Below are 27,857 nucleotides of genomic sequence, written 5' to 3'. Positions count from 1 at the left end.
GCTTTCACTGCTGTGGGCCCAGGTTCAATCCCCAGTTGGGAAACTAAGATCCCACAAGCTATGTGGTGCAGCCAAAGAAATAAAGAAAGAAAGAAAGAAAGCCCAGATATTAGATTTAGTAGACAAAAACTTTAAGTAAGCTGTTTTAAATATGTTCAAAAATTAATGGAAACCATATCTGAAAAACTAAAGGAGACTGTAAATGATTGTCAACCAAATAGGAAATATCAGTAAAGATATAGAAAGTATGCGGGGGGGGGGGGGGAATCAAATAGAAATTCAAGAATTAAAAACTACAATAATAAAAATAAAATCTTTAATAGAGGGGCTTAACAGAAGATTTGAAATGACAGCAAAAAGAATCTACAAATTTGAGATAGGTAAGTTGAGATTGAAATTCAGGTATTCAGTTTGAAGAACAGAAACAAAAAAGCATGAAGAAAAATGGACACAGTCTAAGAGTTTTGTGGGACACCATAAATTATACCAGCGTACATATAATGGGAGTCCCAGAAGGAGAGGATAGAGAGAAAAAGACATAAAGAATACTTGAGAAATAATGACTGAAAACTTCTTGAATTTGATGAAAAACATTTATTAGCACACTAAAAATGTTCAACAAATTCCAACTAGGATAAACTCAGAGATACACATCTATGCCTATCATAGGCATACTATAAAAAGACAGAGAGAATCTCAAAAGCAGCAAGAAAAATAGAAGCCTCATCACAACCAAGGTATCTGCAATGAGATTAATAGCTGACTTTTCAACAGAAACTTTTATGGAAGTCAAAAAGTGGTGAGACAACATATTCAAAGTGCTGAAAGAAAAAGACTCTCAAACAAGAATTTCATATCCAACAAAACTTTCCTTCAAAAAATAAATGAGAAAATAAGATATTTTCAGAAAGCAAAAACTGAGAGAATTAATTGCTATCAGATCTATACTATAAGGAATAACAAAGGGAGTCCTTCAGGCTGACTTAAAGGACACTAGACAGTAACTCGATTCACACAAAGAATTAAAGAACATAAGTAAACTTAAGTATATAGGTAAATATAAATAGCAATATAAATGTATTTTTGTTTGTAATTTTTGTTTTCTCCTATCTGCTTCAAAAGACAATTGCATAAAGCAGTAATTATTAAATTGAGAGGTGGGCTAATGATATATAAAGATGTAATTTGTACAATAACAGTACAAAGGAGGGTGGAGGGAATGAAGCAAGTTTGAACAAGATTGTTTTAAGTTAAGATATTAATTGTAAGCCTCAGGGAAACCTCTATAAAAACAATATGAAAATATTTAATCAAGAGAAAACGAGGAATTAAAATGGTACACTAAAAAATAACATATAAAAAACAAATAGCGGGCTTCCCTGGTGGCGCAGTGGTTGAGAGACCACCTGCTGATGCAGGGGACACGGGTTCATGCCCCGGTCAGGGAAGATCCCACATGCAGCGGAACGGCTGGGCCTGTGAGCCATGGCCGCTGAGCCTGCGCGTCCGGAGCCTGTGCTCTGCAGCGGGAGAGGCCACAACAGTGAGAGGCCCGTGTACCGCAAAAAAAAAAAAAAAAAAAAAAAAAAGCAAAAGGACAGATGTAAATCTTACTTAATAAGTAGTTATAGTGAAGGTAAATGGATTAAACATTCAATTGAAAGGTGGATACTGGAAAAATTGATTAAAAAAACAAAAACATGACCCAGCTATATGTAGTAGACAAGAGACACATTTTAGATTAAAATACATAAATAGGTTGAAAGTAAAGGCATGAGAAAAGATATACCATGCAAACAGTAACCAAAAGAGAGCTGGAGTGCTATACTAATGTCAGACAAAATGTATCCTGTAAAAAACAAAAAAACAAAAAAAAAAAGGACTTTTTATAATAATAAGGGTCAATCCATCAGGAAGGTGTAACAATTAAAAACATCAATGCATCTAATGATGGAATACAATAAGAAAAATATAACACAAAAACTGAGAATTGAAGGGAGAAATAGAAAATTCAACAATAGTAGTTGAAGGCTTCAATACCACCTTTTCAGTAATGGATATAGCAATAATACAGAAGAACAATTAATTAGAAGGGTTGAATAAAACTATAAACCAAGTAGACCAATCAGACATCTATAGGATACTCCTCCCTCCACCCTGCCATCAACAGCAGAATACATATTTTTCTCAAATTCATATGCAACAGTCTACAGGATATACCACAATATAGGTCATAAAACAAATGTCAATAACTTCAACAGGTTGAAATTATACAAAGTATGTTTTCATACCATAAAGGAATAAAAATAGAAATCAATAACAGAAGGAGATTTGAGAAAATGACAATACATGGGAATTAAACAATGATTTCCTAAATAATTAATAGGTCAATCACAAAGTCAATTTGAAAATACTTTGAGATGGAATGATAATGAAACACAACATACCAACATTTATGGGATGAAGCTGAAGTAGTGCCTGCTGGAAATTAATAGTTGTAAATACCTATGTTAAAAAAGAAGAAATCTTTCCCTAATCTAACCTTCCATCTTAAGAAACTAGGGGAAAAAAGAGCAAATTAGATGCAAAGCAAACAGAAGAAACAAAATGGTAAGGATTAGAATGAAAATAAATGAAATACAGAATGGGAAAATTCAATGAAACCCAAAGCTGGTTCTTTGAAAAGACCAACAAAATTGACAAACAATTAGCTAGACTGACAAAGAAAAAAAAAAGACAATACTAAATCAGGAATTAAAAAGAAAACATCACTGCCAACTTTACAAAAATAAAAGGATTCTAAGGGATTACTGGGAACAACTGTACACCTACACACTAAATAACTTAAATGAAATGAACAAATTCTTAGAAAGATACAAACTACAGAGAGTGACTCAAAGAGAAATTGAAAATTTGAATGTACTATATCAAGTAACGGTACCAAATTAGTAATTTAAAAACTTCTCTCCCATGTTCAGAGGGCTTCACTACTGAAATCTATAAAAGTTTTAAGAAATAATTAATACCAATCATTCATAAATACTTCCAAGAGACAGAAAAGAAGGGAGCACTTTCCAAATTATTGTATGAGGCCCATGTTACACTAAAACAAAAACTAGACAAATATATCACTAGAAAGGAAGACCAATATCCCTCAGTAATACAGAATCAAAAATACTCAGCATAATACTAGCAAACCAAATCCAGCAACAAATAAAAAGAATTACACACCACAGCAATGTTGGATCTATCCAGGAATGCAAGGTTGGTTTAGCATAGAAAAAAATCAATGTAATACATCATATTAATAGAATATAAGACAAAAGCCAGATGATCATCTCAATTGATGCAAAAAAAATTTGAAAAATCCAACATCCATTCATATTCAAAACATTCAATATACTATGCATAGAAGAGACGTTTCTAGATCTGATAAAGGCCACCTATGAAAAACCCACAGGTTACATTTTAACAGTGAAAGGCTGAACGCTTTACCCCTGTGATCTGGAACAAAAAATATCTGCTCTCACCAATTCTATCCTACAGTACACTAGAGGTTCTATTAAGGCAATTGAGAAAGAAAAAGAAATAACAGAAATCCAGATTGGAAAGGAAGAAGTAAATCTATCTCTATTTGCAGATTATATAATATTGTATATAGATAATCCTAAAGAGTCCCTGAAAAAGCTATTAAAATGTATAAACAAATTCAGAAAACTTGTAAGAGACAAAATAAATCTGTGAAAATCAATTGAATTTTTATACACTAACAATAAACAATCTGAAAAACAAATTAGAAATAATTTCATTTATAATAGCATCAAAAACAAAACAGGAATATATTTAACAGAAGAAGTGTAAGACTTTTACACTGACAATACAAAACATTGTTGAAAAATATTTTTAAAAGACATAAATAAATGGAAAAACAACCCATGTTAATGGATTGGAAAACTTAATATTGTTGAGATGGCAATAATCCCTACATTAATCTACAGATTGAACACAATGCCTATCATATCAAACACAGCTTTTGGAAGCATGAATTAACAAATTGATTCAAGAAATTCATGTGGAGGGCTTCCCTGATGGCGCGGTGGTTGAGAGTCCACCTGCCGATGCAGTGGACACGGGTTCATGCCCCGGTCCAGGAGGATTCCACATGCCGCGGAGCAACTAGGCCTGTGAGCCATGGCCACTGAGCCTGCATGTCCGGAGCCTGTGCTCCGCAACGGGAGAGGCCACAACAGTGAGAGGCCCATGTACCGCAAAAAAAAAAAGAAATTCATGAGGAAATAAAAATAAATCAGAATAGACAATTATCAAAAACTATCCTCAAAAAGAAAAAGGCAAAGAAGAACAAAGTTTGAGGACTCATGTTTCACAATTTCAAAACTTACTACAAAGCTACAGTAACCAAGACAGTGTATTGGCATTAGGATCATAGGGGTTCCAAGAAGAGAAAAGAGAGGAAAGGAGATCAAAAGTGTATTTGAAGAAATTATGACTGAACATTTCTCAAACCTAATGAAGGAAACAGATATCCAGGTACAGAAAACACAGAGGGTCCCAAACAAGATGAATAAAAACAGAACTACCCAGGACATACTATAATTAAAATGGCAAAAGTTAAAAATAGAGAGAGGATTCTAAAGGCAGCAAGAGAAAAACAAAAAGTCAATTACAAGGGAATCTCCATAAGACTATCAGCTGATTTCTCTGCAGAAACTATGCAGTCCTTTTCAGATTTTGATATATTCAAAGTCCTGAAAGTGAAAACCCTGCAATCTAGGATCCTCTACCCAGCAAGATTATCATTTAGAATTGGAGAGAGAAAAAATTTCTCAAGAAAAAAACTGTAGAAGAATTCAGCAGGGCTTCCCTGGTGGCGCAGTGGTTAGGAGTCCGCCTGCCGATGCAGGGGACACGGGTTCCTGCCCCAGTCCTGGAAGATCCCACATGCTGTGGAGTGGCTGGGCCCATGAGCCATGGCCGCTGAGCCTGCGCATCCAGAGCCTGTGCTCCGCGACTGGAGAGGCCACAACAGTGAGAGGCCCACGTACCGAAAAAAAAAAAAAAAGAATTCAGCAATACTAAACTTAACCTAAAAGAAATATTGAAAGGTCTTTTCTAAATAGAAAAGAAGCAAGAATCTATATGAAAGGGAAAATCATAATAGGAAAGGCAACCATACAAAAGGATTGAAGATCACTTAAATAAGCCAGTATAAAGATTTAAAACAATAAAAAAGTTTGTAAAAGTGATTATAACTACAATTAACAGAAAAAGAATAAGCATGAAGATGTAAAATAGGACATCAAAATCAGAAAATGTGGGGGAGAGGAGGAGAAAAATGTAGATTTTTTGTGTGTTTGAACCTGTATGACCATCCGTTTAAAGCAAGTAGATATAGTTATGCGTGAACCATACTTGAACTCCTGGGCAACCACAAATCAAAAACATAAAATAGATTCACACAGAAAAAAAGAAAGGAACTCAAGCATACTACAAAAGAAAACCATCACACTACAAAAGGAAAAACAAAAAGAAGAAATGAGCAAAGAAGAACTACAAAAACAACTGGAAAACAAGGTTTAAAATGGCAATAAGTACATACCTATCAATAATTACTTTAAATTGCAATGAACTAACTGCTCTAATCAAAAGACAGAGTGGCAGACTATATTAAAAACAAAACAAAACAAGAACCTACAATACACTGCCTACAAGAAACTCACTCAGCATGAAAGACACACAGACTGAAAGTAAGGGCTTGGAAAAAGATATTTCATGTAAATGGAAATAACAAGAAAGCAGGGGTAGCAATACTCACATCAGACAAAATAGACTTTAAAACAAAGGCCATAAAGATAGAAAAAAAGGACATTATACAATGGTAAAGGGATCAGTCAACAAGACGATATTACACTCATTAACATACATGGCACCCAATACGGAGCACCTAAATATATAAAACATATTAATAGACATAAAGGGAGAAATTGACAGGAATACAATAATAGAAGACTAGCACCCTACTGACATCAATGGACATATCATCCAGACAGAAAATCAGTAATGCAACAGAAGTCCTAAATAACACAATAGACCAGTTGGACTTAGTTGATATCTATGGTCAACAACATACAAAAAAACAGACTACACATTCTTTTCAAGCATGCATGGAATATTTTCTAGGATAGACCCATACTAGGTCACAAAACAAGACTCAACAAATTTAAGAGGATACACATTTTTTCAAGCATATTTTCTGACCACAATGGTATGAAACTAGAAATCAATCACATAAAGAAAAATGGGAAAAGAACAAACACAGAGAGACCAAATAACACGCTAAAAAAAAAAAAAAGAGTCAATGATGAAATCAAAGAATAAATCAGAAAATACCTAGAGGTAAATGAAAATGAAAACATAACCTTTACAGAATCTATGGGATACAGCAAAAGCAGTTCTAAGAGGGAAGTACATAGCAAGAAATAAGAAAAATCTCAATTTCTAATCCAAGAAACAAGAAAAATCTCAAATAATCAACCTAACCTACCACCTAAAAGAATGAGAAGAAGAAGAATGCACAAAACACAAAGTCATCAGACGGAAGGAAATAATAAAGACAATTTAAAAAATTAAAAAGCAGAGATCAAAAAATAATAGAAAAGATCAATAAAACCAAGAGTTGGTTTTTGAAAAGATAAACAAAATTGACAAACCTCTAGCCAAGCTTACCAAGAAGAAAACAGAAAGGACCCAAATAAACAAAATAAGAAATGAAAGAGGAGAAATAACAATTGATACTACGGAAATACAAAAAATCATAGAATACTATGAACAGTTATATGTCAACACATTGGACAACCTAGAAGAAATGGACAAATTTCTAGAAACATACAGCCTGCCAAAACTGAGTCAATAAGAAACAGACAATTTGAATAGACTGATCACTAGAAGTGAAATATACTCTGTAATTAAAACACAAACAAAAAACAAACAAACAAAAACTTCCATCAAACAAAAGTCAAGGACTGGATGGCTTCAATGGAGAATTCTACCAAACATACAAAGAAGAACATATACACGTTCATTTCAAACTATTTCAAAAAACTGAAGAGGAGGAAACACTCCAAAATTCATTCTGTGAAGCTACCATCACCCTAGTACCCAAACCAGACAAAGACACGACAAAAAAAAAAGAAAATTACAAGCCAACATATTTGATGAATATAGATGTGAAAATCCTAAACAAAATATTAGCAAACCAAATCCAACAATACATAAAAAGGATCATATACCATGATCAAGTTGGATTCACTCCAGGGATGCAAGGATAGTTCAACATACACAAATCAATCAATGGGATATACCATATTAACAAAAGGAAAGGAAAAAAAACACATGATCACCTCAATAGACACAGAAAAAGCATTTGACAAAATTCAACATCCATTTATGATAAAAACTGTCACCAAAGTGGGTATAAAGAGAACATATCTGAACATAATTCAAGATATTTATGACAAACCCACAGCCAACATAATACTCAACAGTAAAATGTTGAAAGCCTTCCCACTAAATTCAGGAAAAAGACAAGGATGCCCCCTCTCACCACTTCTAGCCAACATAATATTAGAAATCAGCCACAGCAATCAGACAAAAAGAAAGAAAGGAAGGAAGGAAGGGAGGGAGAGAGGGAGAGAGAGAGGGAGGGAGGGAGGGAGGAAGAAAAGTTATACAAATTGAAAGAGAAAAGGTAAAACTTATTATTTGCACATAACATAATACCACACATAGAAAACCCTAAAGACACCATCAGAGAACTACTAGAGCTTATCAATGAATTTGGTATAGTTTCAGGATACAAAATTAATATAGAGAAATATGTTGCACTTCTATACACTAACAACAAATTCTCAGAAAGAGAAATTAAGGAAACAATCCCATTTACCACTGCATCAAAAAGAATAAAATATCTAGGAATAAACTTACCTAAGGAGGTAAAAGACCTGTACCCAGACAACGATAACACAATGATGAAAGGAATTGAAGATGACACAAACAGATGGAAAGATATACCATGTTCTCAGATTAGAATAATTAATATTATTAAAATGACTATGCTACCCAAGACTAACTACCCAAAGCAATCTGAAGATTCAATGCAATCCCTATCAAAATACCAAGGGCATTTTCACAGAACTAGAATAATTTTAAAATTTGTATAAAAAGACAAAAGAGGTTGGATAGCCAAAACAATACTGAGAAAAAAGAACAAAGGTGGAGGAATCACACTCCCTGACTTCAGACTATACTTCAAAATTACAGGAATCAAAACAGTATGGTACTGGCATAAAAACAGACACATAGATCAATGGAACAAAATAGAGAGCTCAGAAATAAACCCATGCACTTATGGTCAACTAATCTACAACAAAGGAGGCAAAAATACACAATGGAGAAAAGACAGTATCTTCAATAAGTGGTGTTGGGAAAATTGGACAGCTACATACATGTAAAACAATGAAATTAGAACATTCTCTAACATATACAAAAATAAACTCAAAATGTATTAAAGATCTAAATGTAAAACCAGAAACCATAAAACTCCTAGAAGAAAACATAAGCAGAACACTCCTTGACATAAATTGTAGTAATATTTTTTTGGAACTATCTCCTAAAGCAAAGGAAATAAAAGCAAAAATAAACACATGGGACCTAATTAGGCTTAAAAGCTTTTGCACAGCAAAGTAAACCATCAACAAAATGAAAAGACAGGGCTTCCCTGGTGGCACAGTGGTTGAGAGTCTGCCTGCCGATGCAGGGGACACGGGTTTGTGCCCCGGTCCGGGAAGATCCCACATGCTGCAGAGCGGCTAGGCCCATGAGCCATGGCTGCTGAGCCTGTGCATCCAGAGCCTGTGCTCCGCAACGGGAGAGGTCACAACAGTGAGAGGCCCGCGTACCGCAAAAAAAAAAAAAAAAAAAATGAAAAGACAACCTACTGAATAGGAGAAAATATTTGCAAATGATAAGACCAGTATGGGGTTAATATCTAAAATATATAAACAGTTCATACAACAACATCAAAAATAAACAAACAACCTGATTACAAAATGGGTAGAAGAATTAAATAGACATTTTTCCAAAGAGGGCATGTAAATGGCCAGCAGAACACAACAAACGTTGGTGAGGATGCGTAGAAAAGGGAACACTCATACACTGTTGGTGGGAATGTAAATTAGTGCAGCCACTGTGAAAAGCAGTAGGGAGGTTTCTAAAAAAACTTAAAATAGAACTACTATATGACCCAGCAATTCCACTCCTGGGTATATATCTGAAAAAAGCAAAAACACTAATTCAAAAAGATACATCCACCCCAATGTTCATAGCATCATTATTTAGATTTCCATCAACAGAAGAATGAATAAAGATGATGTGAGACACACACACACACACACACACACACACACACACACACAAAATGGAATACTACTCAGCTATAAAAAAGTAAAATTTTGTCATTTGCAACAACATGGATGGACTTGGAGGGTATCATGCTAAGTGAAATAAGATAGACAGAGAAAGACAAATACTGTATGATATCACTTATATGTGGAATCTAAAAAATAAAACAAACTATTGAATATAACAAAAAGGATACAGCCTCACAGATGTAGACAACAAACTAGTGATTAGCAGTGGGGAGAGGGAAGTGGGGAGGGGCAAGATAGGGGTAGTGCATAAAGAGGTACAAACTATTATGTATAAAATAAATAAGCTACAACATAGGGAATATAGCCAATATTTTGTAGTAACTATAAATGGAATATAACCTTTAAAAATTGTGAATCTATATGTTGTACACCTGTAACATGTAATACTGTACAACTATACTTCAATTTAAAAAATTAAAAATTAAATTAAATCAAATAGAAAAAACCCCAGCAATTCCTAAGAATTTAAAAACAGAAACCAATTTTACTAATTGCTTATTGTTTGTGAAAGTAATTATCTTAAGTGACTTAAGAACACAATTTTTTAAATATAAATCCATTTTTGGAATACATTCTGAAGACAAATAAATGTACAAAGAATCAAAAAAAAAAGTCTACAGATAATGAATGCTAGAGAGAGTGTAGAGAAAAGGGAACCCTTGTGTATTGTTGGTGGGGATGTAAATTGGTGGAGCCACTATGGAAACCAGTATGAAGCTTCCTTAAAAATTAAAAATAGACCTACCATGTGATTCAGTGATCCAACCCCTGAGTATATATCCAGAAAAGACAAAAACTCCAATTTAAAAAGATACATACACCCCAACGTTCATAGCAGCACTATGTACAAAATAGCCAAGGCATGGAAACAACCCAAGTGCCCATGAACTGATGACTGGCTTAAGAAGATGTGATACATATATACACACACACACAATGGAATAGTACTCCGCCATAAAATAGAATGAAATATTGCCATTTGCAGCAACATGGATGAACCAAGAGAATATTATATTTAGTGAAGTTAGAGAAAGACGAAAGTCACTTATATATGGAATCTAAAAAAATAATACAAATGAATCCATATACAAAACAGAAACAGGCTCACAGACATAGCAAACAAACTTATGGTTACCAAAGGGGAAAGGGGGGGATAAAGTAGGCATATGGAATTAACAGATGCAAACCACTATATGTAAAATAGATAAGAAACAAGGATTTACTGTACAGCACAGGGAACTATATTCAATATCTTATAATAACCAATAATGGAAAATAGTCTGAAAAAAATATATATATAACTGAATCATTTTGCTGTATACCTGAAACTAATATAATATTGTAAATCAACTACACTTCAATTAAAAGAAAAAAAACGAGGGACTTCCCTGGTGGTCCAGTGGATAAGATTCCATACTTCCACTGCAGGGGGCATGGGATCAATCCCTGGATGGGGAACTAAGATCCTGCATGCCCTGTGGCATGGCCAAAAATTACAAACAAAAAAAACAACCCAGTGAGATAACATCTCATTCCCACTAGGATGACTAAAAGCAAAAGGACAGAAAGTAACAAGTGTCAGCAAGAATGTAGAGAAATTGGAACTCTCACTCACGGCTAGTGAGATTCTAAAATGGTTCAGTCATTTTGCAAAAACTGTTTGGCGGTTCCTCAGAATATTAAACACAGAATTACACATGGCCCAACAATTTTATTCCTAATTACATACACAAGAGAAATGAAAACATATGTTCTCGTAAAAACTTGTATAAGAATGTTCCTAGCACCGTTATTCATTATAGCCAAAAAAGTGAAAACAACCCATATGTGTATTACTGATGGATAGACAAAATGTGATTTATCTGTGCAATGGAATATTATTCAGCAGAAGAAATGAAGTACTGATACATGCTATAACGTGGATGAACCTTAAGAACATAATGCTAAGTGAAAGAAGCCAGGCACAAAAGACCATATATTGTATGATTCCACTTACACAAAATGTCTAGAATAGGCAAATTTATAGGAACTGAAAAGAGATGTGTGGTTTCCAGGGACTAGGGACAGGGGAGAATGGGGAATGACTGCTAATGGGTAATTTCTTTGGGGAGGGGTGATAAAAATGTTCTTGAATTAGACAGTTGTGATTGTTGCACAACTCTGTAACTATACTAAAAACCACTGAATTATATACTTTAAAAGGGTGAGACTTATGGTGTGTAAATATCACTTTAAAACTGTTATTAAAAAAAATATTAGGGGGGCTTCCCTGGTGGCGCAGTGGTTGAGATTCCGCCTGCCGATGCAGAGGACACAGGTTCATGCCCCAGTCCGGGAAGATCCCACCTGCCGCGGAGCGGCTGGGCCTGTGAGCCATGGCCGCTGAGCCTGTGTGTCCAGAGCCTGTGCTCCAAAAATTAGGAAAGACGTAACAGGCAAAAATGCCCACACTTCACTCTCCCCCACCCAGTCCCCTGCATTCCCCTGCGCTCCCTCCTATTCACACTTCTTTGCTCTCCCCATCTGTGCTTTCCTTCCTCTCTCTCTGACCTGTCCCTTCCATCTCACTCACTCACTCCCCTGGAATTTGTGGTCTGGCTCAGACTGGGATTAGAAAGTCCCCTGCTGCACACCCTTGCTTGGCATATGACGACTGCATTGATGGGAGGAGTAATGAACAACCCAAGGAGTTAAGGAGTGATAGTGCCAGGGAATCTACAATGAACAGTGTTCTCTCTGTGGCCCCTTGGGGCTTTCTATTCAGCTAAGAGAGGAAAGGTCTTTCTATTCCCCTCCTTCTGGGACTTCCTAACCCACAAGTTAACTTCAAGTTAACCTTTCAACCTGGACTTCCTTATTCCTGGGCTCCCTCTTCCTCTCTCCAGCCCCCCATTTCAATCCCCCCTTCTCCCCAAACCTCTCCTCTCCCCTTCACCCTTTCCCACCACCTTTCTCCATCTTCTAACTCTAGCAGCTTTCCTTGAAACCACTTCTCTGCCCCATTTATCACCCCCCATCCATTCCCAGGGTCTCTGCTGCTGCATCCCCAGGGCCCAGCCTCCCACATCTGGTCACAGAGCAAGAATATATAGGCCATCTGAGCCATGTGGTAGTCTCTCAAAGAATTAAAGTTCATCATCAAATTTCCCTGCAAGATATAAAATCGATAAAAGGGTATGGATACAATGGATATAATGGATAACATGCATTGTTAGCTCCTGAAGACTGAAATATCTTTATTGCTCGCACACTCCTCATCTTCCTCCTAATGCCCTCAAGCTAATATGAGCAGTATCTAACAAGGGAAGAAGGAAGGTCAAGCTTTTGCTTCTCCGGTAAGTGAATAAAAGAGGTAGATAAATCCTCTTAAGAGCTTAAAAGTTTGTTAAGCAGAAGAAATTAACTGAGACCATGAAAGTGAACATTTTGCAGCATTACAGACCACACTCATACCCACAAATATTCTCTAATGATTAGTATTACTATACATTTTCTCCCCTGTGGGTGACCTTCCCTCCTACAATTATGAGGATTTTCTACAAACTGATCAAATTGATTGACTGGGTTAAACAGTTCTAACCCAATTTCTCTTCACCTCCCTTCAGAGGTGGGGCTGTCTGACACTTCACATTCCCAGTCTCTAGGCTCCCAGGGAGCCCTGGAAGTAAACCCACATGGCTCAGTTAGGCTCAGAGACGGAAAGAACAGACAAGTTGGCATCAAACCAACAACAGAAGGGGCTTCAACACTTCCTCGCTCCCACTGCCCTAGGGCTGGCAGCAGGGCCAGCTTTACAGCTTTACTGTGAAGTTGCAGAGAGCCATGTGCTTGGTTTAATGCTCTGATGTTGCTGTCTTGAAATTCTTAATGACTTTTGAACAAGGGGTCGTGAATTTTCATTTTGCACCGAGCCCTAAAATTATGTAGGCAGTCCTGGCAGGCAGTTACCCATGAGAAGAGTGGACATGTGCTAAGTCAGCTTTGGTCATCTTTTCCTTCCCTTCCTGTCTGGCAACCAGTTTCCCTGGTCTTCTGCTCCTGACATGGGGGATAGAAAGGGAAAATGTAAGGGAGAATTGAAAAGGATTATTTTTCCCAAGTACATAAGTAATTGGTTCAGGGTCATTATTCTGCACTTCCCTAGGAAAGATGAAGGTTTTTCAGGTTTTCTTTTTAAGGAGGGAAGAGACAATCATGTAAGATGCAAGGACATGTGTGTTTGTGTTTGTGTGTGTGTGTGTGTGTGTGTGTGTGTGATGTGATGTGTGTACATGTATGAAAGAAGTAGCATTTACTGTGTGCCAGACCCCCCTTGCATCAGGAAATGTATGTAAATCATCACATTCATTCCTCAGAACTATGAAGTAAATACCACTATTATCACAACTTACAGATGGAGTAAATGATGCTTAGAAGGATTAAATAACTTGCCCGAGATCACACTGCAGGCGAGGAGCACAGCTGGGCTGACTGTAGATCCAGTCTAACTGTGAATCCCATGTGCTCCATCACTAGGCTGTGCAGCCTGGGCTGCGGGGTAGTTTGCATGTGATTTCCATGGGAAATAGTCATCAAGTGCTGATGATGTGCCAAGCATTTTGTGTCCATGAACTCACTTAATCCTTGCACTGTTCTGTGAGTAATGCTTTTATCCAGATGAGGAAACTGAGGCAGAGAGAGGTTAAGTAAACTGTCAAAGATCACACAGCTAGGAAGTGCTGGAAACGGATTTTTTAAATCACACTTTCTGGCTCTCGATTCTGAACTTTTAACCACTACCTTATTCTGCCTCAACGTAGGAGAAATTACCTAATAGAAAATAACCCAAGTTCTCTCCTGATCATAAAGAAGTATGGAAAAATTACCAGATTCTTCACTTAAAATCAGCCCTTTTCCTAAATTCACTAAGGGATATAGTATTCTGACATGAGAATGTCCTGATGTATTTCCCAGGACCCACCACTCAGAGGCTGACAATCAGCCTACCTCCCCCCACAAACAGTCGCCATGTCTTTATCTCACTAATTCCCCTCCAGAATTCCTGTACTATTCCATGAAGATATGCCTTTTTCCCTTCTCCCTCAGTCTTCAAGGGTCTCTTAGCAGCAATACTTGGCTCTGTTAATATAAGAGACACAAGAAAATGGGTATCCAGCCCACATATGTTGATGGCCATCTCCTCACTTCCTGCCACCAAGCCATACCACCCTTCCTCAGCCTGGAACCTGCTCAGCTAGAACAGGTCCAGCTTACTCAGAACAAGAGCCTGGAGGAACAGTGGCCAACAGGAGAATTTCCAGATGAATAAGATGACCTTCAGGTCCTCCTGTGTTTTCTCAGCCCACCCTCTCTACTTAGTCTTTTCTTCAGCGAGCACCTTTTTAAACAAGAAAACAGTGTTGATTTCTCTCCCCAGAGTAGCCACAGTGGAGGAAACCACACACTGACCTATACATAGAGAAGATCTTGACATATGTGGTTTTGAAATGCACTAGTTAAGCAGGGGTTGGGTCACTAATCTTAGCAGTATCGCTGGATTACTTCACTGGTTCTTCATGCAAGTTCTAGAGATAGGAGGGGTTTTTCCCTGACAGGGTGTGGAGGAGAAAGAAGAATGAGGAAGGGGAATTACTTGTGACATTAACCTTCCCACTCTATCAGATGATTTGGTAAAATAATTTCAAAGAACACCGCTCAATAATATTAAGAGTTCTGATGCCCAGAATGGACTGAACTGCTATAATGTAGTATTCAAAAACAAGGTTGGATTACTTTTCCTGCAAAACACCTAGAGTATGCCTAAAAAAGTTTCTCGATAACTTTCTGAATTAGTACCGACTTGTATTTGTTTGTATTAATTTCATAGATGGACTCTTTCTCCCTACCTCCCCAGCTAGACTATAAGCTCCTTAAGGGGAGGAACACTTTCATAATTCTGTTGCACAGTTAGTTACACATTTCACAATTCTGAGCATATTACAGAAATCCACAATCAAAAATATCCAAGAAAAATCTAGGAGAAATAGATTTCACTAAGAGAACATCCTTCCTTGAAGCACTTGGGATAACAGAACTTTTTCAGATTTCCAGGGGTACAAACTATTAGTTTCCTAAGCTATCTTGAGATGGGGCAATGCTGTGTTTGGGGTTTACTATAAGAAAAGGAAATCACATATTAGGTTCTTCAAATCAGACATTTAACTGTATATGAATTATAAGTGAATAAACAAATTTAAGTATGTGTACCCTTTAAAAGGGAAATATCACCCAGAGAAACTTGGATTTGGCAAAGTTCTGTTTTCTTGAGGTGTACTCTACATCCTTGGGACCTAAATGAATTTAAAAGAAGTAAACGTTAACTCTCACATCCTACCTTTTTATAAAATTATAAACTCTGGGCTTCCCTGGTGGCGCAGTGGTCGAGAGTCTGCCTGCCGATGCAGGGGACACGGGTTCGTGCCCCGGTCCGGGAAGATCCCACATGCCGCGGAGCGGCTGGGCCCGTGAGCCATGGCCGCTGAGCCTGCGCATCCGGAGCCTGTGCTCCGCAACGGGAGAGGCCACAACAGTGAGAGGCCCGCGTACCACAAAAAAAAAAAAAAAAATTATAAACTCTTACATTTGCATACAATTTTCTATTTTTCAAAGTGTTTTCATATCCATTATAAAATTTGAGTTCATGGAGAATTCTCTGGCAGTCCAGTGGTTAGGACTCCATGATTCCACTGCAGGGGGTACAGGTTTGATCCCTGGTCAGGGAACTAAGGTCCTACAAGCTGCATGGCATGGCCAAATAAATAAATAAAAATAAAATAATTTAAATTGAATAAAATTTTTAAAAATAAAATAAAATTTGAGTTCATGTTGATCCAATGGCTAGGGCAAGGAAACACACATCCAGAGAAATTAACTTGCCAAATGTCAGAAAGTTCAGGGAAACTAGGATAAAAAACCCAGAGGGCTTCTAGGTGAGTATTTTTCCTCCATGGTCATCCACTTCATTGACAAGCATTCTTTTATGCAACCTGTTGACAAGAATGCTTTGAGTATGAATTTCAATATTTAATAGTTTACAAAGCACATACATCATTTCATTGTACATTCCAAAGTATAACTGTGTTAGTTCATTCTTATTGCATTAATCTCCCCAGATTCCAATGCATCGTATTTCTTTTCTTCTTATTCTTGACTGTAGTTCACAATAACTTCTAATTTACCATCTCCCATCTTACTTATAATTTCTATTTTCTGGCTTTGTGTTTCAGTAAGTTCTTTGTTTTTACTCAAGTTATCTTCCACTTGTTTAGACCAATCTGAGTGTGGGATATGTGTGTTTCTATGTGTATGTGGTGTTTGCGTGTGTGTGACTTGACAGCTCTCTAGGTTTTTTAATTTGGTTTTTGGCTTATTTATGTTTCTCTTCTTACAAAAATATGGATTCTTTTGTTTTCAAATAGTATGAACACATTTTGCATTAGATTTTCATGCCCCAAGGAGATTTTTTTTTAATGGTTCTGTCTTAGTTTGGGTTACGTGGAAGCAGAAGCACTTAGGTACAGGTAGTTTATTTGAGAAGTGATCCCAGGGAAAGTGAGGAAAATAAGACAAGAAAAGGAGAAAAGCCAATAAAGAACGTGTTAACAAGTGGGTTATCATTGTGAGCACCTGGGGCTGATCTCCCCTGAGGACTTGCTGAGAAAACATGTAATGCATCTCAGGATCATACCCCTTTCCCTAGACACATACACACATGCATGTGCACGCGCACGCACGCACACACACACCCCTCTAGGTAGCACTTGTTTGCTGTGAAAATGAGCTCAGAGATAAGGAACAAGGCCAAAGTCAGGAATCCAGATGGTGCTCATATTTGTCAAAGAAGTTCCAGTATGAGCTAATAGGTATAAAGAAAACTTTACCAGAACTGGAACATATCTGCTTCTTTCCTCAAAGCCTAAATGTCTTACACGGTGATAGAAATACTCAATGCTGTTTTATGACTCATGAACAGAAATCTGCCCATTCTCACACTCAATCTTCAAGTGGTAAGCCAAGATCAAAGAATTATTAAGAACTACTTAAAGCCAAACCAAGCGCAATACCATTTAAAAATAAACTCACGGTAGAGAGGAGGAGCTTCAAGACGGCAGAAGAGTAAGACGTGGAGATCACCTTCCTCCCCACAAATACATTAGAAATACATCTACATGTGGAACAACTCCTACAGAACACCTACTAAACGCTGGCAGAAGACCTCAGACCTCCCAAAAGGCAAGAAACTCCCTACGTACCTGGGTAGGGCAAAAGAAAAAAGAATAAACAGAGACAAAAGGATAGGGACGGGACCTGCACCAGTGGGAGGGAGCCGTGAAGGAGGAAAGGTTTCCACACACTAGGAAGCCCTTTTGCGGGCGGAGACTGCGGGTGGCGAAGGGCAGGGAAGCTTCGGAGCTGTGGAGGAGAGCGCAGCAATAGGGGTGCAGAGGGCAAAGCGGAGAGATTCCCACACAGAGGATCGGTGCCGACCGGCACTCACCAGCCCGAGAGGTTTCTCTGCTCACCCGCCGGGGTGGGCGGGGCTGGGAGCTGAGGCTCAGGCTTCAGTGGATCACAGGGAGAGGACTGGGGTTGGCAGCGTGAACACAGCCTGAACACAGCCATAGTGCACCACGGCTAGCCAAGAGGCAGTCCGGGGAAAACTCTGGAGCTGCCGAAGAGACAAGAGACGTTTTCTTGCCTCTTTGTTTCCTGGTGCGCGAGGAGAGGGGATTAAGAGCGCTGCTTAAAGGAGCTCCAGAGACGGGCGCAAGCCGTGGCCAAAAGCACGAACCCCAGAGACAGGCATGAGACGCTAAGGCTGCTGCTGCAGCCACCAAGGAACCTGTGTGCGAGCACAGGTCACTATCCACACCTCCCCTCCCGGGAGCCTGTGCAGCCCACCACTGCCAGGGTCCCAGGATCCAGGGACAACTTCCCAGGGAGAACACACAGCGCGCCTCAGGCTGCTACAACGTCCCGCCAGCCTCTACCGCCACAGGCTCACCCCGCACTCCGTGCCCCTCCCTCCCTCCGGCCTGAGTGAGCCAGAGCCCCCGAATCAACTGCTCCTTTAACCCAGTCCTGTCTGAGCGAAGAACAGACGCCCTTCAGCGACCTACACGCAGAGGCGGGGCCAAATCCAAAGCTGAACCCCGGGAGCTGTGTGAACAAAGAAGAGAAAGGGAAATTTCTCCCAGCAGCCTCAGGAGCAGGGGATTAAATCTCCACAATCAACTTGATGTACCCTCCATCTGTGGAATACATGAATAGACAACGAATCATCCCAAATTGAGGAGTGGACTTTGGGAGCAACGATTATATATTTTCCCCCTTTTTGTGAGTGTGTATGTGTACGCTTCTGTGTGTGATTTTGTCTGTAAAGCTTTGCTTTTACCATTTATCCTAGGGTTCTGTCTGTCCTTTTTTTTTTTTTTTACTTAAAAAATATTTTTTTCTTAACCCTTATTTTTTATTTTAATTATTTTATTTTATTTTATTTATCTTCTTTCTTTCTTTCTTTTCTTTCTCCCTTTTATTCTGAGCCATGTGGAGGAGAGGTTCTTAGTGCTCCAGCCAGGCATCAGGGCTGTGCCACTGAGGTAGGAGAGCCAAGTTCAGGACACTGGTCCACAAGAGACCTCCCAGCTCCACGTAATATCAAACGGTGAAAATGTCCCAGAGATTTACATCTCAATGCCAAGACCCAGCTCCACTCAGTGACCAGCAAGCTACAGTGCAGGACACCCTATGCCAAACAATTACCAAGACAGGAACACCACACCATCCATTAGCACAGAGGCTGCCTAAAATCATAATAAGGCCACAGACACCCCAAAACACACCACCAGACATGGACCTGCACACCAGAAAGCCAAGATCCAGCTTCATCCACCAGAACACAGGCACTAGTCTCCTCCACCAGGAAGACTACACAACCACTGAACCAACCTTAGCCACTGGGGGCAGACACCAAAAACACAGAAACTACGAATCTGCATCCTGTGAAAAGGAGACCCCAAACACAGTAAGTTAAGCAAAATGAGAAGACAGAGAAACACACAGCAGATGAAGGAGCAAGGCAAAAACCCACCAGACGTAACAAATGAAGAGGAAATAGGCAGTCTACCTGAAAAAAAATTCCAAATAATGAGAGTAAAGATGATCCAAAATCTTGGAAACAGAATGGAGAAAATACAAGAAACGTTTAACAAGGACCTAGAAGAACTAAACAGCAAACAAACAGAGATGAACACCACAGAGATGAAATTAACAATTCTCTAGAAGGAATCAATAGCAGAATAACTGAAGCAGAAGAACAGATAAGTGACCTGGAAGATAAAATAATGGAAATAACTACTGCAGAGCAGAATAAAGGAAAAAGAATGAAAAGAATTGAGGACAGTCTCAGAGACCTCTGGGACAACATTAAATGCACAAACATTCAAATTATACGGGTCCCAGAAGAAGAAGAGAAAAAGAAAGGGACTGAGAAAATATTTGAAGAGATTATAGTTGAAAACTTCCCTAATATGGGAAAGGAAATAGTTAACTCCAGGAAGCACAGAGAGTCCCATACATGATAAGACCAAAGAGAAACACGCCAAGACACATATTAATCAAACTATCAAAAGGTAAATACAAAGAACAAATATTAAAAGCAGCAAGGGAAAAACAACAAGTACCACATAAGGGAATCCCCATAAGGTTAAGAGCTGATCTTTCAGGAGAAACTCTGCAAGCCAGAAGGGAGTAGCAGGACATTTTAAAGTGATGAAAGAGAAAAACCTACAACCAAGATTACTCTACCCAGCAAGGATCTCATTCAGATTTGACAGAGAAATTAAAAGCTTTACAGACAGGCAAAAGCTAAGAGAACTCAGCACCACCAAGCCAGCTTTACCACAAATGCTAAAGGAACTTCTCTAGGGAGGAAACACAAGAAAAGGGAAAAACCTACAATAATAAACCCAAAACAATTAAGAAAATGGTAATAGGAACATACATATCAATAATTACCTTAAATGTAAATGGATTAAATGATCCAACCAAAAGATATAGACTGGCTGAATGGATACAAAAACAAGACCTGTATATATGCTGTCTACAAGAGACCCACTTCAGACTTAGGGACACATACAGACTGAAAGTGAAGGGATGGAAAAAGATATTCCATGCAAATGGAAATCAAAAGAAAGTTGCAGTAGCAATTCTCATATCAGACAAAATAGACTTTAAAACAAAGACTATTACAAGACACAAGGACACTACATAATGATCAAGGGATCAATCTAAGAAGAAGAGATAACAATTGTAAATATTTATGCACCCAACATAGGAGCACCTCAATACATAAGGCAAATACTAACAGTCACAAAAGGGGAAATCGACAGGAACACAATCATAGTAGGGGACCTTAACACCACACTTTCACCAATAGACAGATGATCCAAAATGAAAATAAATGAGGAAACACAAGCTTTAAATGACACATTAAACAAGATGGACTTAATTGATATATATAGGACATTCTATCCAAAAACAACAGAATACACATTCTTCTCAAGTGCTCATGGAACATTCTCCAGCATAGATCATATCTTGGGTCACAAATCAAGCCTTGGTAAATTTGAGAAAATTGAAATCATATCAAGTATCTTTTCCGACCACAACGCTATGAGACTAGATATCAATTACAGGAAAAAAATTGTAAGAAATACAAACACATGAAGGCTAAACAAAACACTACTTAATAACCAAGAGATCACTGAAGAAATCAAAGAGGAAATCAAAAAATACCTAGAAACAAATGACAATGAAAACACAATGACCCAAAACCTATGGGATGCAGCAAAAGCAGTTCTAAGAGGGAAGATTATAGCTATACAAGCCTACCTTAAGAAACAAGAAACATCTCAAATAAACAACCTAACCTTACACCTAAAGCAATTAGAGAAAGAAGAACAAAAAAAACCCAAAGTTAGCAGAAGGAAAGTAATCATAAAGATCAGATCAGAAATAAATGAAAAAGAAATGAAGGAAATGATAGCAAAGATCAATAAAACTAAAAGCTCATTCTTTGAGAAGATAAACAAAATTCATAAACCATTAGTCAGACTTATCAAGAGAAAAAGAGAGAAGACTAAAATCAATAGAATCAGAAAAGAAAAAGGAGAAGTAACAACTGACACTGCAGAAATACAAAGGATCATGAGAGATTACTACAAGAAACTACATGCCAATAAAATAGACAACCTGGAAGAAATGGACAAATTCTTAGAAATGTACAACCTGCTGAGACTGAACCAGGAAGAAATAGAAAATATGAACAGACCAATCACAAGCACTGAAATTGAAACTCTGATTAAAAACCTTCCAACAAACAAAAGCCCAGGACCAGATGGTTTCACAGCCAAATTCTATCAAACATTTAGAGAAGAGCTAACACCTATCCTTCTCAAACTCTTCCAAATATAGCAGAGGGAGGAACACTCCCAAACTCATTCTATGAGGCCACCATCACCCTGATACCAAAAGCAGACAAAGATGTCACAAAGAAAGAAAACTACAGGCCAATATCACTGATGAACATAGAGGCAAAAATCCTCAACAAAATACTAGCAAACAGAATCCAAGAGCACATTAAAAGGATCATACACCATGATCAAGTGGGGTTTATGCCAGGAGTGCAAGGATTCTTCAATATACGCAAATCAATCAACGTGATACACCATATTAACAAATTGAAGGAGAAAAACCACATGATCATCTCAATAGATGCAGAGAAAGCTTTCGACAAAATTCAACATCCACTTATGATAAAATCCCTGCAGAAAGTAGGCATAGAGGGAACTTTCCTCAACATAATAAAGGCCACATATGACAAACCCACAGCCAACATCGTCCTCAATGGTGAAAAACTGAAACCATTTCCACTAAGATCAGGAAAAAAACAAGGTTGCCCACTCTCACCACTCTTATTCAACATAGTTTTGGAAGTTTTAGCCACAGCAATCAGAGAAGAAAAAGAAATAAAAGGAATCCAAATCAGAAAAGAAGAAGTAAAGCTCTCACTGTTTGCAGATGACATGATACTATACATAAAGAATCCTAAAGATGCTACCAGAAAACTACTAGAGCTAATCAATGAATTGGGGAAAGTAGCAGGATACAAAATTAATGCACAGAAATCTCTTGCATTCCTATACACTAATGATGTAAAATCTGAAAGTGAAATTATGAAAACACTCCCATTTACCACTGTAACCAAAAGAATAAAATAGGAATAAACCTACCTAAGGAGACAAAAGACCTGTATGCAGAAAATTATAAGACACTGATGAAAGAAATTAAAGATGATACAAATAGAGAGATATACCATGTTCTTGGATTGGAAGAATCACATTGTGAAAATGACTCTACTACCCAAAGCAATCTACAGATTCAATGCAATCCCTATCAAACTACCACTGGCATTTTACACAGAACTAGAAAAAAAAATTTCACAATTTGTATGGAAACACAAAAGACCCCAAATAGCCAAAGCAATCTTGAGAAGGAAAAACGGAGCTGGAGGAATCAGGCTCCCTGACTTCAGAGTATACTACAAACCTACAATAAAGAAGACAATATGGTACTGGCACAAAAACAGAAATATAGATCAATGGAACAGGATAGATAGCCCAGAGATAAACCCATGCACATATGGTCACCTTATCTTTGATAAAGGAGGCAAGAATATACAGTGGAGGAAAGACAGCTTCTTCAATAAGTGGTGCTGGGAAAACTGGACAGCTACAAGTAAAATAATGAAATTAGAACACTCCCTAACACCATACACAAAAATAAACTCAAAATGGATTAAAGACTGAAATGTGTGGCCAGACACTATAAATCTCTTAGAAGAAAACAGGCAGAACTCTATAACATAAACTACAGCAAGATCCTTTTTGACCCACCTCCTAGAGAAATGGAAATAAAAACAAAAATCAACAAATGGGACCTAATGAAACTTCAAAGCTTTTGCACAGCAAAGGAAACCATAAACGACACCAAAAGACAACCTCAGAATGGGAGAAAATATTTGCAAATGAAGCAACTGACAAAGGATTAATCTCTAAAACATACAAGCAACTCATGCAGCTCAATATCAAAAAAACAAACAACCCAATCCAAAAATGGGCAGAAGACCTAAATAGACATTTCTCCAGAGAAGATATACAGATTGCCAACAAACACATGAAAGAATACTCAACATCATTAATCATTAGAGAAATGCAAAGCAAAGCTACAATGAGCTATTATCTCACACCGGTCAGAATGGCCATCATCAAAAAATCTACAAACAATAAATGCTGGAGACGGTGTGGAGAAAAGGGAATCCTCTTGCACTGTTGGTGGGAATGTAAATTGATACAGCCACAATGGAGAACAGTGTGGAGGTTCCTTAAAAAACTAAAAGTAGAACTACCATATGACCCACTAATCCCACTACTGGGCATATACCCTGAGAAAACCATAATTCAAAAAGAGTCATGTACCAAAATGTTCATTGCAGCTCTATTTACAATAGCCAGGATATGGAAGCAACCTAAGTGTCCATCAACAGATGAATGGATAAAGAAGATGTGGCACATATATACAATGGAACATTACCCAGCCATAAAAAGGAACAAAGCTGAGTTATTTGTAGTGAGGTGGATGGACCTAGAGACTATCATACAGAGTGAAGTAAGTCAGAAAGAGAAAGACAAATACCGTATGCTAACACATATATATGGAATCTAAAAAAAAAAAAAAAGAAAAGAAGAAACAAATGATCAGAAGAACCTAGGGGCAAGACGGGAATAAAGATGCAGACCTACTAGAGAATGGACTTGAGGATACGGGGAGGGGGAAGGGTAAGCTGGGACAAACTGAGACAGTAGCATGGACATATATACACTACCAAACGTAAAATAGATAGCTAGTGGGAAGCAGCTGCATAGCACAGGGAGATCAGCTCGGTGCTTTGTGATCACCTAGAGGGGTGGGATAGGGAGGGTGGGAGGGAGGGAAATGCAAGAGGGAAGAGATATGGGAACATATGTATATGTATAACTGATTCACTTTGTTATAAAGCAGAAACTAACACACCATTGTAAAGCAATTATACTCCAATAAAGATGTTAAAAAAATTTTTTTTAAGTAAAATAAAAATAAACTCACAGTAGAAAAACCTAACAGTGAACTTAGCAAAGTCATCTTTAAGATGTTTGACTTTATGGAAAATAGCTTGACTCGTCCCAGCCTGGACAATGTTTTCTTGATACCTATTAGCTAGTTCTAGAGTTTATACCTGACTAATATGAGCACCATCTGAGTTTCTGACCTTGATCTTTTTCCTGACATCTGAGATCCTGAGGGATGATGTGGAGTGATAAATTTAGTTGTTCCTAGTACCTTTTGCAGATAATGTATAATCTTGGTAAATATTGCCTTGTTAGGTTTTTCAGTAGTTAAGTTTTACCCTGCATTACCTATAGATCCTTATGTGAAGCCCCTTCTGTTAGAGAGCCTATTGTTTCTAATAACAGGATCAGCTGAGAATCTTGGATTTCTTTTCTAGAACTTATGCTGGTTTCTATTTGAAAAGTGACATTTATTTACCCCCTGTGGAGCTCTAATCTTACTATAATATCTCACTGCCACATTAACATAAAGGTCAGCACTTAGGGGGAAAGGTATGTCACAGGTATCTGACAAAAAGCATCAAAATAAAAGAAAAATGCTACCAGGACAAAAACCATTTCCCTCCCAGAATTAATCAGAAAATAGTAACAAAGAAAGTAACCAGATGCTAACAAGTGATTACACCCACAGGTAACATTTACACAAAAAAAGAACTTTGCCATCTGACGTAATCCAAGGCATTTCAGGAAAATATGTAAGTGTGAGCTCTGCCTTAGAGGACCCTACATGAGCTACCACACGTCTGTTTCAGTTTCTAAATCTGATTAATTACAAACTGAGTAGCAATCTACTGGGTAAGGTATTTTTCATAAATACCTTATATAATCCTCATAAGAACTTCATGGAGTAAATTTTATTGCCTTGATTTTACAAATGATAAAATGAAGTTCAAAAAAGTTAGATGATTCACCTAAAGTCACACAGCCTATAAGAGGAAAATCTGGAACTTCCTCTGGGATCTTGAGATCCAAACTGAATTCCCTTCCCACTGAACTAGGACTGGTTTCCACACATGAGGGCACAGTTCCTTTGTGTCCAGACAGATGTAAGCAGACTACTGCTCAAGTTGTGACTGAATAATTTCAAATACAGGCACAAGAAACGGAAGAAAACGAGTAGAAGAGGGAGCAATGTGGCAGAAAGGACTTTTTTAAGTTTAAGAACAGTAATTAATGGTTTCTAAAAAGTTGAATTAAAGATAATAGCAATTTTCTTAAAAACTTTCTTTGTAATAGTTCTACATACTTCATTGTCTTTATCTGTCTCATTTATTCAAATTTCAGATCTTTCCATTTCTAACCTGGTACACCAATCAGGAAGTAACTGGTATCAATTCTTAAGTGGAAAAATATTTATACAGTATGAAATTTAGATCATCATATACTTGTAGAACTGTACTAAGTTTGTCTGGAATTAAGTAATTCTCACTCTTGGATGGGTACAGGTTGAAGTTAAATTAAGCTCTCTGAAGCCTACTTTGATAACGTCAAGTAACCAAACTTGTCTGAGAATCATTTCTTTTATAGCTGCCCCTAATTTCTTCCGTTTCTTTAATCATTTCCACATGAAAAAAATTTTTCTTCTGGTTTTTAATGATAGAAAGCATCACTGAATATTAACAATTTACTAGATATGGTGCTGAATAGAAGGAAAATAAGAAAAATTGGAGAGAAGATAGCCAGATTATGAAAGATCCAACTCAAACTACACTCTAAAGCTATGTTCTCTTTACTGCATCGATGCATCTCTCAAGGCTGTTATGCCCACATCACATCTTTTGTCTGATTTCTCTACCCCTGCATATTATAGTCACTTCTCAGTCATTTCACCCCCACTTCCAATTAAAAATCACAAAAGAATCTCAGAATCTAATAATTTTGAGTCAAAAGGGACCTCTGAGATGTTATCCGCTTCCATGATGCATATAAAGGTAGCAGTGATAGCTATTTGTTGCAAGATTTGTAAGGTTGGGATTTGAATTTTCTTTTTTTAAAGAAGGTGTAATTCAGAGATGGCAAATTAGGGTGAATCAAGAATCCCTCTGAAAACCCTCACATGTAAATTCAGCTTGTTAGAAGGAAAGGGATGAGATAAAGGGAAGGGAAAGGAGCATATCCATAATTTCCTTACATGTCGTGAGTTACTATAAAGTACTGAAGGAGGGGAGACGTGTGTGTCATATAGAGAAATACCTATTATAAAATGGCCATTAAGAGACTTCATGGCTATAAGTAATGTTTTAAGTTTGCTTTTGGCTCTGCTCCCCCTTTCTGTAGGATACTGTTTCTATATTGATCCAGACAATGAAAAAAAACAGCTTGTTGACACCTGTCAAGTGTGTGGTAATATAGAAATGAGGAGAAAATGTTTACATAGCCCAAGCCAACTCTCGTATTTCAAAAGGAAAATAAAAAATATAACTTTCAATCAATACCTCATCCAAATCCTCTCATCTAGCTTCTCAAAGACTATTTTAGAATACCTCACTTTGATTAGGCCTGTCTCCACCAAGAAATGCTCACAGAATACATCTGCTGGGTACGCAGTGTCCACATCAGATAAATGAGAATGTTTATGAAGCTTACCATTTTGAAGGAGTTGGACACCAGATGGTCTGTTATTCCTGGAGTCAGAAGCCCTGTGTAGTGATCAGCTGGATTCTTCCCCTCTGCCGCCCTTAACAAGAAGAAAAGTCTCTTCCGTCTCAGCACCACTCTGATGTTCTCTCTTCCCTGGTTCTCATCACCACCTCCCCCATCTTATTTCTCCATCTTCACTCTTTACCTTCTTTTCCGCCTCCTCCATTCCCCAAAGCAGCCACTACCTTCTTCTCTCTGCCAAAACTCAACTGACACACGATATTTCAGAGAAGTCCATATTGATTGCCTGGTAACAAAAAAACAAAATATAAACAATGCAGTCATGTTCCATTCTAGAGAAGTTAGGTCATTCATTGAATTTCAGCAGTATACGAGCTATGCCACTCCAAATGTCTGCAGTTACTTCCATCTTAAATGTTAGAAAGAAAACAAATCTTTAGGGCTGGACTTGCATGAAAGCAGTGGACCCCTTCAGTGTGATTTG

General features: G+C 37.7%; 1 long non-coding RNA gene across 1 annotated transcript in view; it reads right to left on the bottom strand.

Moving 5' to 3' along the window:
* The window catches only part of LOC309827802, a 258,154-nt gene extending 230,550 nt beyond the window's left edge, over nt 1-27,604 (bottom strand). Inside the window, exon 1 of the long non-coding RNA XR_014297250.1 lies at nt 27,359-27,604. This is a non-coding gene — a long non-coding RNA (uncharacterized lncRNA). The remainder of the gene's footprint in view (nt 1-27,358) is intronic.
* Nucleotides 27,605-27,857: the final 253 nt, after the last annotated feature.

This window comes from Grampus griseus (genome assembly GCF_964374135.1).
Source record: "Grampus griseus genome assembly, chromosome: 1".
NCBI classification, from domain to species: Eukaryota; Metazoa; Chordata; class Mammalia; order Artiodactyla; family Delphinidae; genus Grampus; species Grampus griseus.
Note: the sequence above shows the minus strand (reverse complement) of the source record. Positions and strands in the feature narration are given on the sequence as shown.